Source organism: Chlorocebus sabaeus, chromosome 19 (assembly GCF_047675955.1).
Source record: "Chlorocebus sabaeus isolate Y175 chromosome 19, mChlSab1.0.hap1, whole genome shotgun sequence".
NCBI classification, from domain to species: domain Eukaryota; kingdom Metazoa; phylum Chordata; class Mammalia; order Primates; family Cercopithecidae; genus Chlorocebus; species Chlorocebus sabaeus.
In genome coordinates, this window is record NC_132922.1 from 1,114,307 (window position 1) to 1,129,972 (window position 15,666).

At 53.8% G+C, this 15,666-nt stretch overlaps 1 long non-coding RNA gene across 1 annotated transcript in view; it reads left to right on the top strand.

Moving 5' to 3' along the window:
* LOC119627295 (uncharacterized) overlaps positions 1-15,666 on the top strand; it is a 247,794-nt gene that overhangs the window by 64,105 nt on the left and 168,023 nt on the right. The window contains exon 2 of the long non-coding RNA XR_012089594.1: positions 7,774-7,859. This is a non-coding gene — a long non-coding RNA (uncharacterized lncRNA). The remainder of the gene's footprint in view (positions 1-7,773; positions 7,860-15,666) is intronic.

Here is a 15,666-nt window from a genome sequence, read left to right on the forward strand (position 1 = left end):
TATTCTGGTATTTATTGGTGGATTCGGTTTGATGATGCTTCATGATTTATATATCTACGTGTGTGAGTGGGATTGATAATGCTTTGTTTATGATTTATATATCTATTCAAGCCGTCTTGCCCACCTATCACCCACCTTCAGAGGGTGCAGAGAAGTGATGTGAGGCCCCCAGCATCCCCGATCGTGCCGTGGGCCACAGCAGCCCTGAGTGAGCCACAGAGCAGCCTGCGGCCAACAGGGCTGGGACAGGGCTGTGGGGTCAGCAGGGTCTGGAGGGTCTGCGGGCCTGGGGCGGCGCCAGGACTGAGCAGGGCTCCTGAGCACGGAGGGCTGCCCTGTGCTCTTCGGGGCCTGCCTGTCTCGCGGCTGGATTTCTGTCCATCTTGGCTGAGCAGAGTGCGCTGACGGGGCTCCTTGCTCTCCTCTGCTTGGTTCTGAGCCATTAAAATAATAAGGCAGGAAGCCAGAGACACATGCCCACGCATCTCCTCTGTCTTGTTAAGGAAAGCAGCACTTCTGACCAGAAAAACGACACAAGGATCTCAGAGGCAGGACAGAATGGGGTCCGAGGGACTACGCCATGTTTCTGGCCCCCTTCCCTCTCGATGGCTGATTTTCACAGAGTGTTTACACCAGCAAAGGCTCAGGCTGCTTGTTCCTGACTGCAGCACTGCCTGCTGGGCCGCGGTGTTCTTTCTGGATCACTGGTTTCCTCATCAGCAGCGCTAACAGCCGCCCGGCGCGTCGGGCTCAATGCATCAGGTCTAATCAGACATGGCAGCTGCTGAAACCCAAATGCCTCGATCCAACCAAAGCATCTCAATGCTGCCAGTGGTCTCCGGCTGAGCCGCCTCCGATTCAAACACACATGACAGGGTCCCTGGACTGTGGGCCCCGTAGGGCCTCTCGCTGCAGCCCGGGACTGAGAACCTGGGATTAGAAGGCTGAGGACTTGGGACAACCAAACCCGGGTCTCTGCTAGGTGGCTGGGCCTGACTTCACCTGTGTGTGTGTGGGAAGGAGCCGTTGGCCAACTGGTCTCTAGAGATGGAGACCCTGACCTGGGCCAGGAGTGACGGGAGATGCCAGGAGGACCTGGCCAGGGCGCTGTCTTGGTTTTTCACCCATCCTGTTTTCCTTCCCTGAGCCATGACTCAGGTTTCCAATATTTCAAATACTCTCACCCTGGACCCTGCAATCTAAAGATCTAAAGATGATTTTCTTGCAGAGGCTGAGTGAGCTGCTCTGACCCACCAAATGTGCTGGGTCCTGAGCCGACCCCTGGTGTCCCGAAGTGGACATGGCCCCTGTGGGACTCCAGCCTGTGGGAGCGAAAAGGGACTCCTCCAAGAGCGGATGCAGTGCCTGGCAGGACTGTAGGCTGCTGCCCACAGAGGGGTCTTTGCCCGTAGACTGGGGGCTCCATACCCGGGCCTGGGCACCTGCTGGAGCTGGGGACAGAACTTGGTCACAGGCAGACACAGCTCCTGCTCCACGGTTTTGGGGACACCAGGGTGATATTCTCTCCTCGATCCTGCTCTGGGGTCTGGGGGCTGCAGGGGCAGGGCTGCTGCTTAAGCAGGGAAGAGATGAGGTCCGGTCTGAGTATTGGGGGTCCCAGATCTGTGAGTGGACAGGGAGGCCAGTGGCCTTGGGTCCTTGGTGCAGACGAGAGGCCGTGGCGATGGGAGGGGAGCCCCTCCGGGCGCCTACCTGCGCTTTATGTTGTTTAACTTTGGGTATTTCAGATGGAACTCTCCTAAATGTGCCTCTTCCTTTCTCAGCTGTCCCTGATGAAGTTGCCTGGGCACACCAGGGTGTGGGAGAGTGGATAGTGCGGCCCCCTTTGCAGAAGCCCCCCCCCCCCACTGCAAACTGAGCTACTCTTAGATCCTGGGCTGTGACCCCTGTGGGTGATGTGAGGTTCAGTGACCAACCTCCTTATGGACTGAACGACGTCCATCCACACGCGCCCCCTCCTCAGCCCGATCCCGTCACGTCCTGCTCATCCAACACGGGCCTTAGATTCCAGGGTCTCTGCTGGGCACCTCCCCTCTGAACGCCCGGCTGGCACTTACACGGTGAAGCCAGCTGTCATGGACACCGATGGCAGCTGGCCTTCCTGTGTTGTCTATCGGCTGACTTTGAAAGTGAAAACGGACATTGTCTGCCCCGCGGTGACCGCGTGGGCGATGGGCCTGGGGTCAGGCCTTGCATGCACCTTCACCCAGGGATGGCTTCTTAGTTGACAGTGGCTCTGCCAGGAACCACGATCACCCTCCAGCTTGCTCTTTGTGCTGCATTTTATTGACGTGAAATTCGCATGACGTGAACTTCACCATTTCAAAGTGAATGATTCAGCTCAATGTGGCACTTTCACAGGGCGGCACAACCCCCACCTCTGTCTGCCTTCAGAACATTTTCATCCCCCACGAAAGGAGGAAGCCCCGTCCCCGGGAACAGCCACTCCTCATTTCCCCTCCCCAGCTCTGGCTCCGGCAACCACGAATCTGCTTTCTGTCTCCGTGAATTTGCCTCTTTTAGATATTTCACGTAAATGGAGTGCAGGCAGCACAGTGTCTGGAAGGTTCTCTGTGTAGCTGCAGGGATTAGCGCTTCCTTCCCCGAGGCTGACCTGGCCCCATCGTACCATGAGTCCACCGCGCGTCTGCCCTTAGGGGAATCCACCCTGTGTCTGCCTTTCGGCTGCTGTGAGTCGGGCTGCCATGAGCCTGGGTGTGCCGCCTGCTCCAGCCCATGTTGTCAGCTCTTTCGGGTGTGGAGGGAGGAGTGGAATTGTGGGATCATATTGTAACTTGGTTTAACTTTGGGAGGATCTGCCAAATTACCCCTCAAATTTGTTTTCAATTTTATTCTTATTTCCAGGTGCTTGTTCTTTCTTTTGACCGGTTTAAAAAAAAAAAAAAAAAAAAAAAGGCAAAGGTCTTCAGCAAAACAAGAAGTGAGTTTCAATTGAACCGTGAATTAAATATGATACGTTCAAAATCTGACCAATACATTTTAATATTCCCCACACATTTATGTCCACATGTTAATTTCATGGAAATCAAGATGCTTTTGCCTCTGTTCTAACTTATTTATTTATTTTTTTAAGACAGGGTCTTACTCTGTTGCTTAGGCTGGAGTGCAGTGATGAGATCTCAGCTCACTGCAGCCTCGACCTCCCAGGCTCAAGCAGTCCTCCGGCCTCAGCCTCGCGAGTAGCTAGGACCGCAGGTGTGCGCCACCACACCTGGCTAATTTGTTACATTTTTAGTAGAGACGGGGTTTCACCACCATTGGCCAGGCTGGTCTGGAACTCCTGACCTGAAGCGATCCTCCCACCTCTGCGTCCCACAGTGCTGGGATTACAGGCGTGAGCCACTGCGCCCGGCCTGAAAGTATTTCTTGTTTAGAATTTCCTAAAAGTTTCATGATCCCTTTTGTTTTCCTAACAAGCTGTGAAACCCAGTGGGTGTTAATTGTGAATCAGCACCAAGACACATGCAGATTTAATTTCTAATTGAAATGATGGACAATAAACAGAATTAATAACTAAAATGCTCGAAGTCCGTCAAGCACGGTGCTTTGTCTTTGCCACAGACGTGGGAAAGCAGCATCCCCTCCGGACTTGAGGCTGGGGACCCTCTGAGTCAGAGCAGCCCCTCCCTCCCCACCTCTGAGGCTGTTTCCACTTTGCCATCTCCCCAGCAGGCTCTGCCCGTCCACCTGTGAGACACTTTGGCTCCATGGCTTGTCCTCTGCCGGTCCCCAGGCAGTGGGATTCGGTGGCCGGGCTCTCATTTGTTTCCCCCGTTCTTTCCCCTGCAGCTCCTGGCCTGGCACACAGCAGGTTCTCTGCTGGGCGAGTGGAAGGACGGAGCATGGCCACCGCCGCAGGGGGTCTGTTTGGTGCTTGGAGACCTCACGTGTGTGTTGTTAGGCACTGGAACCCCCCGGGAGGGTGCAGGGCAAGTTTAGGATGGCCACGTGTGCCCGGATCTGTGAGACCTTCATGGGCTTGGCTGAGCAGGGGCTGGGCACAGAGCTTGGGGACCTCTTACCGGGAGCCGTGTGGGGGGCAGGGCAGGGCAAGGCCATGGGGGCTGCGGGGGCTGGTGAGGAGGTGTGTGCTCGACCGTCATGGGACTGTCCCCAGGACCCTGGGACTCCAGGCAGGGCTCTGAGCTGCCCACACACACCTCCGTGCACCCCCAGCTCCATGCGCTGCTGGAAAGTCCCTGAGCGCCAAGGGGCACCGGGAGGGGCCTGAGTCCTGCAGACAGACCTAGGATTGGGGTGTCATCCACAGGTGAGGAGTGGTCTGTGCCAGGGACAGGCAGAGCCGCCAGCATGGACCCTGCTGGGACCCCCGAGCGGGAGGCGGCCGCAGTGCGTCTGGCAGCCTGTGCCTCGTGGTCCCGGTTCCATCCCCTCCTCTCCGTCAGGCTGCACTCAGTGCCTTTTCCATCTTACCCACACTGTGCGGGGGGCTCGGAGGAGCGGCCGGCGGCGAGCTGCAGCGCGCCCGGTGATGTGGTGCTCACGGGCTCCTAATGAGGCTCTCCGTCTTGTTTATTGTGTTCTTGCTGGAAGATTTTCTTTTTTTCTGAAATGTAGGCACAGGATGAACTTGAAATATTGAGCTCTGCTTGAAATAAAAATGTCCTGATAATTAGAACCTTTGCCTGGAAAGATTCCTGTGGGGCTGTGGGGCTGGGCTGTGCAGGCTGGTCACGGATGCGGCTCTGCTGCCCACGGAATCATTGCTCAAAGCAAACGGGTCAGGCCACCGAGGAGGGACCCACCAGGCCCCGAGACCCGGCAGCCGCCCCATCCAGCCATCCTCGCCATCCCAGCCCTCTCGGGCTGGCCGGAGCCCCTCACTCACCTCCACGGCGTGGGGGCCTCTTCCAGGGGCACCCCCAGGGTGCCCAGGCCTAGGAGAGAGGAGCAACCACGTGCATGGTGGCCGTACATGGCTTCTTGACCGCATTCCATTTAAAGTAAAAAGTACCTTGAACAAGTGAGAAACGTGCCTTGGGAGAGAAAGGTCCTATTTTAGTCAAAGGACTGCCCCCCATGAACAAAGGCCAAGAGGTCACAGGGGACCCCGAGACCCCGGCTTCTCGCCTGAATCCCAGAGTTGGGAACCGGTGACCTGGAGGTGCCACGTGGTGCCCCGCGTTTCTCCCCGTCAAGGATTTGAAACAAGTGCAGCATCAGGATCCGAGGCAGCCTTGTCGTCCTTCACGAAGTCCTGTTCAGCACGGATGGCCGAGTGGGGCCGGACGCCAAGCACCACACATTCTTACACTCTGGCTTCCTGACCAGGGCAGGGGGAGCTGGTTGAGGGTTCGGCTTTCTCTCTCCCGTCCTACTTCTGGCCCAGCAGGATGGGTTTGGAACTGTTTTCTGGCTGGCCGAAGGGCTGAAATAATTTAAATTCACACGGAGGACCTCCTGCCTGCACCCCCACTGCCTGGGGCCATCTCCAAGACTGAGGCCTGCGGCCACCTGTACATCCTGGCCAGGGTCTTCTGAGAACCAGAGGGAGCTTGACCCTCGCTCTGTCTTAGCACCCTGACAGCTGGGCCCTTAGCGCCTGCTGAGCCCGCTCTGGAGGTCTGGTGCTGGGCAGTGGGCGGCTAGAAGCGCAGACAGGAGGGCACAGGGCCAGGGCCGAGTGTGTGTCTTACGGGATGTGCTGTGGATCTCCTTGGGCAGCCCCGTCTCTGCCTGGTGACCGACCATCTGGTTGAAGTGACTCTTGGGGTATGAGAAGGGCCCCCAGTCTCTGCAGCCACTGAGGCTGGCCCTCCCCAGGGGTCATCTTCTGGAGCAACGCTGGCCCGATGGGCTTCCAGCTGCTTGTCCACGGCCCTGCCCCTGGGGACCCCAGGGAGATGTCTGCTTGGAGCACACGTGCTGAGATCCCTGAACATCTTCTGCTCTGAGGATCCCTTCACTCCTTCTCTGGGGTGCTGGCCTCGGGAACTGCGAGGCGTCTGGTTGGAGCTGTGGGCTGCAGCCCGGTGCCTCTGGGACTGAGGGAGGTGTGCAGCTTCTTTGTCATCAGGTCTAATTACACAGGCTTTCTTACTGTTATGTAAAGCCCACATCTGAATGCAAAGATATTTGACTCCAGCGTTCTCCTGGGACCCGCGGCCCTGGTTTCTGTGCCTTCCTCCACCAGGGTTTTAAATTAAGCTTGATGGAATCGCGGCTGCTGCTTATTCGTCTCCTTCGGGCCTTCTTGGGAAATCGGTGGCTCTTAATGAATGCTGAAGCTGACTCAGCAAGTTCTTCTTACCTGTGGCTTAAGGAAACGGCCTCAACACTCTGTGTTCTTCCTCATAAGCGGCCTGCCCATATGCCCGACTCTCGTGGCTGGAATTCTGCTAGTGCTGGTGTTGTGGGTTGAATGTGCCCCCCACAAAAAGATATGTTGATGTCCTAGCCCCCCCAGGACCTGTAAAGGTGAACTTATTTGCCAATAGGGTTTTTGCAGTTAAATCAAATTAAAGATCTGGGTATGAGATAGTCCCATCCCGGATAGGGTGCGCCTTAAATCCTGTAACGGGTGTCCTCATGAAAAAAGGAGAGAGGTTGGAGGCTCAGGGAGGAGGCCGTGTGGCTGTGAACCAGGGAATTCCAGGGATCCTGGGGCCCCCGGAAGCTGAAGAGACAGGAAGATCCCTCCCTGGAGCCTCCAGAGGGAGAGTGGCCCTGCGGACACCTTGATTTTGGACTTCCGGCCTCCAAGCTGTTGCTCTAAGCCCCCAGTTTGTGGCCCTTTGTCATGGAGGCCCCAGGAAACCCCACGGTGGGCCCAGTTTTCCTGGTGAGGGTGCACTCAGCCCATAGTGTGGATCTGTGGTGGGAACACAGCTCCCGATGTTTGCCCTCTGCCTCCCTGTGGCTTCCCCATGCCCGGAGGAGGAGCAGAGGGGTTAACAGAATCCAGTGAGGTGGAGGAGGCGCAGGCTGGGCCCTCGGGGGCAGGGGTCTCAGCGTGGCCCACCCCAGAGGCCATGAGTCGGGGTCCTGCCCTTGGAGCAGGTAGGGGACCGAGGGGAACTGGGCACCCATGGTTCACGTCGTGTGCCAGGGAGGAGATGGCAGAGGGCTCCCCTGGGGTGAGGCTGTGCTGGCCAGGGAGGCCTGGAAGGGGGCATTCAGGGTGGCGGAAACAGAGCATGGTGGCCAGCAGAGGCCAGATGAGGCCGGACTCCAGAGAAAGCCGGGGGAGGCCTTGTGAGGACAGGTGCCAGAGGGCACGTTTCTCAGGCTCACCCTGGTGCTCCGCGGAGAAGAGCAGGGGATAGATGGAACCGTGTGAGCCTTTGTGGAGGTGACGTCGCCACTGCGTCACTGGCCGGGAGATGGCAGGGGCTGGAGGAAGGGCCGGCCTGAGCCCCATCTGGAGGTGGGAGGGATACAACCTGTGGGTGGGCTGAGAGAGGGGCTCTCAGGGAGGGGAACTGCAGGCCCCCGGGTCTCCGGCTGGAGCTTCCACAGGGGACTGGGCAGGTGCCCAGATCAGGATCCCGATCTGGGGAGTGTGCTGTGGTCCGGCTCTGTGTCCACACCCAGATCTCAGGAGGAATTGTAATTCCCAGTGTTGGAGGAGGGCCTGGCGGGAGGTAACTGGATCACGGGGCAGCATCCCCCTTGCTGTTCTCGTGATACTAAGTGAGTTCTCACGAGATCTGAGGGTTTAACCATGTGAGGTCCTGCCCCTCACATTCTCTCTCTTCTGCTCTGCCACAGTGAGAAGCGCCTGCTTCCCCTTCACCTTCCGCCATGATTGTTTCCTGAGGCCTCCCAGCGATGCTTCCTGTACAGCCTGCAGAACTGTGAGTCAACTAAACCTCTTTTTAAAATGAATTACCCAGTCTCAGCTAGGTCTTTATAGCATTGTGAGAACGGACACATAGAGGGTGTCAGAGCCAGAAGACTTTAAGGAGAGGGATGAGCTGGGGCCTGGATGCCCGGGGAGGTGGACGTGGACCAGGACAGGTGTCAGCGGGGCAGAGACAGGGCAGGAGGCGTGGCTGTCCACCCCTGACTGGGGCCGTGCCCTCTCAGGCTCAGCTGAGGAGCTGCTCTTCCTCCAGAATGCGCTCGCACAGAACGTTAGGAAAGCCGTGGTGAGTGGCCCTGACCTCCACCCCCAGGACTGGCTTCTCTGGCCCCCTGTCCTTTCGGACAGAACAGCTCGTGGCTCTCCCAGGACCTGGGGCCCCATCTTGGTGGGAGGTGCTTTGTTGAGACTCCTTAGGGACGATTCTGATTTTCCCTCGAGCTGTACGATGGTGGCTTATCTTTCGAGGTTCCCTGGAGCCCCTGAAGGAGGTTTGGACGCTAGCTGGGCTGCCTGCCTGTGGTGAGGCAGGAATGAGAGCTGGCGCAGCTGGCACCCCTGGGTGCCTGGTCCTGCTCACGACGCCCACCCCTTGAACCCTGATGTGGGTGCCCAAGGATTCTCTCCCCAGGCTCGCAGACTCACCAGATCACCGGGCAAGCACGGGCAGGCCTGGGGTTGGCTCTGGAGCTGTGGACCGTGTGGTAACCTCAGCGCCCATGGCTCATGTCGTGTGCCAGGCAGCAGATGGTGGAGGGTGTCGGGCTCGCCTGGGGTGAGGCTCTGCTGGTCAGGGATGCCTGGAAGGGGGCATTCAGGGGGGCGGGAACAGAGCATGGTGGCAGGTGGAGGTCAGGGTGAGGTCCAGGCCCTGCCTCTTGGGCTGCGAAGCGAGGCTGTCCCAGGCCAGGCCGCAGGGGCCTGGGGGCCTCTGGTGCTTTGTGGCACACACCTTTCCGTTTGCAGCGACTCCTGCTCATGCCATGGGTGGGTCTGTTCTCTCCTCGGCGACGCAGCGCTGTGGCTCACACCTGCCGTGTTACTGGGACATTTGACTTGCTTTTAGTTTTTTCTGCTTATAAATATCTTTGCACATCAGGTGGTTTCTAATTTTTTTTTTTTTAAGAATGTTCTTCTAGGAAGAGGAGACCAAGACAAAGTGTCTTGAGGTATCTTGGAAAATCGCTTTCTAAAAAGTTGGGCTTTGTCTCCTCAGGGGTCTCTATGGAGCTCCTGACACCAAGCATGTGATTACCGCTATGAAACCCCAGGGAATCCCATTTCACGTGTCTTGTTTGCTTATTAATTTGAAAATTAAATCCCAGAGGAGTATAAGTGAGTGGAGGGAAACCCGATGCCATATTTGCCTCAGATCTTTTCTTTCTATTTCTTTTTAAAGAAACCAGCACCGCAGACCTTTCCTCCTGAGGCGTGCCTGCCCCTCTCGCTGCCGGGTGCCCCGTCGTTGGCTCTGCTGGGCTTCCACAGGGTACCTGTGCAGCCGCGGCTGACCGGCCATCTTTTGGGTGAATGCTATTTTAACCTTTGTAAAATGTCATGTATCACAACTTGCTCTTTTATGTTTTCCAGAACTATCTTTTCGATTCTATAGGTCGGCTTCATCCAGGTTAACTGCAGTTTGTTATTGCACAATATGAAGGCACCAGCGTTAATTTCTGGACCTTGCAGATATGCAGGGTTCTTAGTGTTTCTAGTCGCAGACAGGCTGGGGTAGGTGTGACGGTGGGTGTGTATCTCATGGAGCTCAGCGGCAGGGTCTCTGGACGGCCTCCCCAGCTGTCACTCTTGCGAGCGACCACAGACCCTGTTGATGTGTAGATTCCGACGCTGCTGGTCCCTGGGCCACGCTGTACCCGGCAGAGCTCCAGTGGGTGTATCTGGGAGGAAAGTTCCTGGGCTGGAGGTGTGTGTGCTCCCAACAAACACCGCTGGGTGCTGGCCAGGCCCCTGGAGGTCATCGCCCCAGTGGACGCTCAGGCCAGTCGTGTGGGGGTTCCTGGCTCTTTGCATCCTCCCATCAGTTGCATGTCACGCTGTGAAAGTTTTCCTAATTTGCATCTCTTTGTGGTTTAATTTTGGATTTTCAGATGAAGAGACAGGCTGAGCCGCTTACCATGTGATTTTTGTTTTAGCTGTTAGGGTCTTCTCTTCTGCAGTTTGCCTGTTCATCTGGACAGATTTTAGGGTTATTTTTCTTTCACTTATTTCTTTGTAGAAATTCCACATTTATCTGGGTATTAGTCCTTTTTATGTTGTGTGTATTGCAAAATTTCTCCCAGTCATTGGCTCAGTTTTTAAAACAAATGGTGTGATTGGTTGTCAGAAAAAACTTCAAATGTAGAGTTAGAGGTGTGGAATCTTTTTCTCTAGGAGTTTTTATTTGTTTTGTTTGAAGAGACCCCTCCCTATTCCATGATTAAAAATATTCTCTGACTAGTCTTAAATATTTCTTTACTAGTCTTAAAGATTTTTTGATACACAGAATTTAATTCTGTGTACAGGAGGAGGCAGAGATCTGCTTTTTAACTTTTCTGTTTGTGGAGCCTCAGCGCCCCGTCCCCTGAGCCAGACGCCACCATGTCTGTATCCCGGATGAGTGCTGGGCTACCTCTGGGCTCTGTCATTCCTAGCACCTGACCAAAGGTGGTTATCAAGTGGTTCTAGTAATTTGGATTGTTCATACAGATCATTACGGCACCTGAAAGCATTTCTTTCTTTCTTTCTTTTTTTTTTTTTTTTAAATTCCTATACCTCTCAGTAACTTTGCTTCTCTTACTGTCTTGGCTATGGCACCCAGCAAACGTTACAGGATAGAGAGAGGGAGAATCTCATCCTGTTTCTGATTTTTATGGAAATTCTTGTAAAATCTCTCTAGCAAGCAAGCAGTTTGCTGTAGGTTTTGGTAGTTTTTCTGTGTCCGTTTAGACGATCTCTTTCTGTTTCTAGCCTGCGAAGAGGTTTTCCTTATTGGTGGTTGTGGAAACACTGTTTATGCCCCCTTTGTTTTTCTTCCAATCTGTTGAGCTTGTGGGGCAGGCTGGGTTTCCATCAGCAACCAGACAGCCAGTTTCTACTAACCCTTTACTATACTTCTGAGAAATGCATAAGCTGGACATTAAGGAACTGGAAGCTGCCATAACAAACCCATTAAGACCCTGCCTGGGTTTTCTCAGGCCCTGAAGTCTGATCCAATAATGAAAGCATCCTTGGGCTGGGCACTGTGGCTCAAGCCTGTAATCCCAGCACTTTGTGAGGCAGAGGCAGGTGGATCATGAGGTTAAGAGTTCGAGACCAGCCTGACTAACATGGTGAAACCCCGTCTCTACTAAGAATACAAAAATTAGCCAGGCTCGGTGGTGGGCGCCTGTAGTCCCAGCTACTCGGGAGGCTGAGGCAGGAGAATCACTTGAACCAGGAAGGCGGAGGTTGTAGTGAGCTGAGATCGCACCACTGCCCTCCAGCCTGGGCGAGAGAGCGAGATTCCATCTCGGGGCGGGGGTGGCGTTGGGGGGGGAGTCATCCTTACAAATACACCTCCTGCCGGAGCCCACTTAAGACTGAGAAACTTTCCAAGGCTCTGGAGAAACTTGCCAGACCCCAGACCCTCGCTAAAGATGAGATAGAGACTGAATGAAACAGTCCTGCTGGCAGGTGCAGCTCCACAAGCAGCATGGATCTCAGAATGTAGATAAGCTCTGGAGAGAAACTCGTCCCTTGGAGTTGGTCTGGTACGCTGCTCCGACCTCCTGCCTGTACCTGGCTGCTGAAATAAACTCCCTCCTTTCCCAGTCTGTCTGCATCTCGTTATTGGACCTTGAGAACAAGCAGCCGGGCCTTGTGCAGCTGAAAACACGTGGACAGATGTTCTCTTTCATCTGCTGCTGTAGTGGAATATTCCTGTAGGTTTTCTGACACAGGGGCAAAGCCTTCTTGGTCCTGATGCTGATTTTTTTTTTTTTTAAGACAGAGGCTCGCTCTGTCACCCAGGCTAGAGTGCAATGGCGCGATCTCGGCTCACTGCAACCTCCGCCTCCCAGGTTCAGGTGATTCTTCTGCCTCAGCCTCCTGAGTAGCCGGGATTACAGGCGTGCTTCACCATGCCTGGTTAATTTTTATATTTTTGGTAGAGATGGGGTTTTTCACCATGTTGCCCAGGCTGTTCTCAAACTCTTGACCTCAGGTAATCCACCTGCTTTGGCCTGCTAAAGTGCTTGAATTACAGGCATAAGCCACTGCACCTGGCCAGATTTTTAATATTTAGATATATTTATAAATCCGTTCACTCATAATTGATTTAGTATTTTTCCCACTTTGGGCCTCCTTCATTTGGGTGAGAATCTCCTGTGATTCTCTTCATTGTTATTTTGTATTTCACATGCTGTTTTCTTCTCTGACTTCTCTCAAAATGGTTTTTTCTTCTTTTTTTTTTTTTTTTTTGGAGTCTTGCTCTGTTGCCAGGCTGGAGTGCAGTAGCGTGATCTCAGCTCACTGCAAGCTCCACCTCCTGGGTTTACGCCATTCTCCTGCCTCAGCCTCCCTAGTAGCTGGGACTATAGGTGCCCGCCACCGCGCCCGGCTAATTTTTATATTTTTGGTAGAGACAGGGTTTCACTACATTGGCCAGGATGGTCTCGATCTCTTCACCTTGTGATCCATCTGTCTTGGCTTCCCAAAGTGCTGAGATTACAGGAAGTGTGAGCCACTGCGCCCGGCCTCAAAATGGTCTTTTTATCTTTGATTTTTAGAACTTTGGCTACGACGTATCTAGGACTGTTTCTTTCCCCTGTTTATCCTGCTTGGGGTTTGTTGAACTTTTTGCGTCTGTAAGTTAACATTTTCCACCAAATTCTGGAAGTTTTTGGCCATTGTAGGGACCTGGCCAATACATGCCCTTCCCTCTCTACTCCTGCGACAGCCATTGTCCACACGCTGGGCCACTGGCTCTTGGCCCTCAGGTCTCTGAGGCTTGGCTCATTTTCCTTCAAGCTCTGCATTTTTTTTTTTTTTTTTTTTTTTTTGAGACAGGGTCTCACTCTGTCACCTAGGCTGGAGTGCAGTGTTGTGATCATGGCTCACTGCAGCCTCGACCTGTCAGGCTCAAGCAATCCTCCTACCTCAGCTTCCCAAGTAGCTGGTACTACAAGTGTGCACCTTCACGCCCAGACATGTTGTTTTGTATTTTTTGTAGAGATAGAGTCTCACTCTGTTGCCCAGGCTGGTCTCTAGCTCCTGGGCTCAAGTGATCTGCCTGCCTTGGTCTCCCAGAGTGCTGGGATGACAGGCTTGAGCCAGCCACTGTGTCGAGCCTTCTCTTCATTTTGAATCTGGCAAATTCTACTGCTCTGTCCTCCAGTTTATTTTCCTTGGCCACCTTCAAAGTGATGTCAAGGCTGTCTAGTAAATTTCTGCTTTGTTTATTGCAGTTTCCACTGCTAGAATTGCCATCCATTTTCTCCAGTTTTCATTTCTCTGTTGAGATTTCCTATTTATTCATTGATATAGTATTTTCCTGTACTTATACATATTTTATTATTTGGATATACTTTATTTATTTTTTATTTTTTTAAGATAGTTTCGTTCTGTTGCCCAGGCTGGAGTGCAATGGTGCAATCTCAGCTCACTGGAACCTCCGCCTCCTGGGTTCAAGTGATTCTCGTGCCTCAGCCTCCCAAGTAGCTGGGATTACAGGCGCCCATCACCACACCCGGCTAATTTTTGTATTTTTAGTAGAGACAGGGTTTCATCATGTTGGCCAGGCTGGTCTCGAATTCCTGACCTCAAGTGATCCGCCTGCCTCAACCTCCCAAAGTGCTGGATTACAGGTGTGAGCCACCGAGCCAGCCACCTTATTTTAGTTTTTTAAGAACATATTTTTAACAGTTGCTTTGATAGCTTCTTTTGCTAAATTCACCATTGGGGTCCACCTGAAGTCAATGTCTATCAGCTGCCCTTTTTCCCTGACTGTGGGTCAACACTTCCTGTTGTCTGACAATTTTGGGTGAAAAGCTGACGTTGTAGGGAATGCGTTTTAGTGACCCTGAAATTCTCAGTGTCTTCCTGGGGGTCGTTCTTCCTTTTACTCGGGAGGTGGTGAGCTCTTCTGGATTCGCTCTGCAGACTTGGTGTTCCTGGCTCGGGGGGGCCGTTTCCTCCCCGCTCGGCCTCAGTGCCTCCTTGGGGCTGCCTTTCTTCTTTAGCCCGGCTCCTGATGCCCTCCCTGCTGCCTGTGAAACGGGGCAGACATGGAACCCATGCCCCGCAGCCTCCTTATGTCTACAGAGATGTTCCCTCGTTCCCGGCCTTCCCACCGGACTCTTCCAACCTGTGGTTTCTGCTTCCTCAGCGTCTCAGCTGGGTGCTGTGCTTGGTTCAACACAGCAGCCGACTCGTGGGTCTGGCCTGCAGGGCTCCCCTCTCGGGAGTGAGCTTCTCCCAGCCTCCCCTGCCTTCCTGCCGGCCCCGGATGTCTTCCCGGCAGTGCAGCCGGCAGCTGTGGGCCAGGCTCGGTTCATGCCCAGAATTTGGATCTCACCCTGTGGCTGCCTAGGTATTCCTCACCATGCTCCTGCACCCTGAATGCCCACCTCTGACTCTTTCACCCAGCAAGGCTGTGGTTTTCCTCCACCCTTCTCCACACACAGAGCCGTGGAACTGGTGTTACCCTCTTTCCAGTGGACGCTTGTCCAGATGGACTCCTCCGGCCACCTGTGTGCACTGGGAACCTCCGGCGTCATTCAGTCTGCTTAACCCCCTTTCTAGGATGGTTGTCTAGGGAAGGGCCGTGCGTGCATCTCACTTGCCTGCCCTTATTTTGAGTAGTGCCAGCACTGTGTTTAATTTTCATGGGACAAGTCATTCCCCATTCATTTTTTCCAAAGCATTCTTAACGATTTCAATGTATTTTTTGAAGGTTCGAATTCACTGTTGTGTGGAGCGGCGTTAACACGAAGGCGTTCGAGACCAACTCGTCGCCTCCAGAGCACTGCTTGTGTGATGGTTCGTGGCTCTGGCCTTTAGTCCGGTGGAACACCCTGGTGTGTCCAAGGGCCCAGGTTTCTTTAGTGCGGTAGACAGTGTAGCTCTGCGTTAAAGCAAATCAGTTGGGGGAAAAGACTATCGGTATTTGCGTAGGGCTTTGTTAACTTATCCTTGAGCTGAGAGTACATTTCCCATCACATTATCTAAGACAACTGCAAAGATGCTTACTCTGGATCAATTTCATCCCGGAGTGGCATCCACTTAACACCAGGAGCCCCCGTGCTTTTAGCTGAATAAAGGTCAAACCGTCAGGCGTCTGGACGGACAGCTCATTCATCACTCGCAGACAGACGTGCCCAGCGCTGGCCTCTGTGCCGCGCGGGAGGACCACACAACAAAAGGTTAATGGATGCGAGGAACCAGATTTCACTCGATGAGCGCATAATGACGCCTCAGTGCGGCATTTCCATTTTTATTCAGTTTAGAGGATGGATATTTGCGATTCTCAGCTCTAATTACCCCATTTAGGATGTTCGCCTGGGAAACCGTGTCTTGTAGGGGTCAAGACCACCCTTTGCAAGAAATCTTCTCCCTGATTATCTGCGGAAGTAGAAAAAGTGTCCCTGATGGAAAGTACGATGGTAAATTAATAGATGACAGACCCGTTTGCAATAAATCCCAATAAATCATGTGCATTTTAATCAGCTCCTGTCTCCCGTGATGGGGAGAGACGAAGGTGGCAGGTGGCTCTCCTGGCTGCCTGTCCCCCAGTACCCTGCCTGACTGTGCCTGGGGTCACC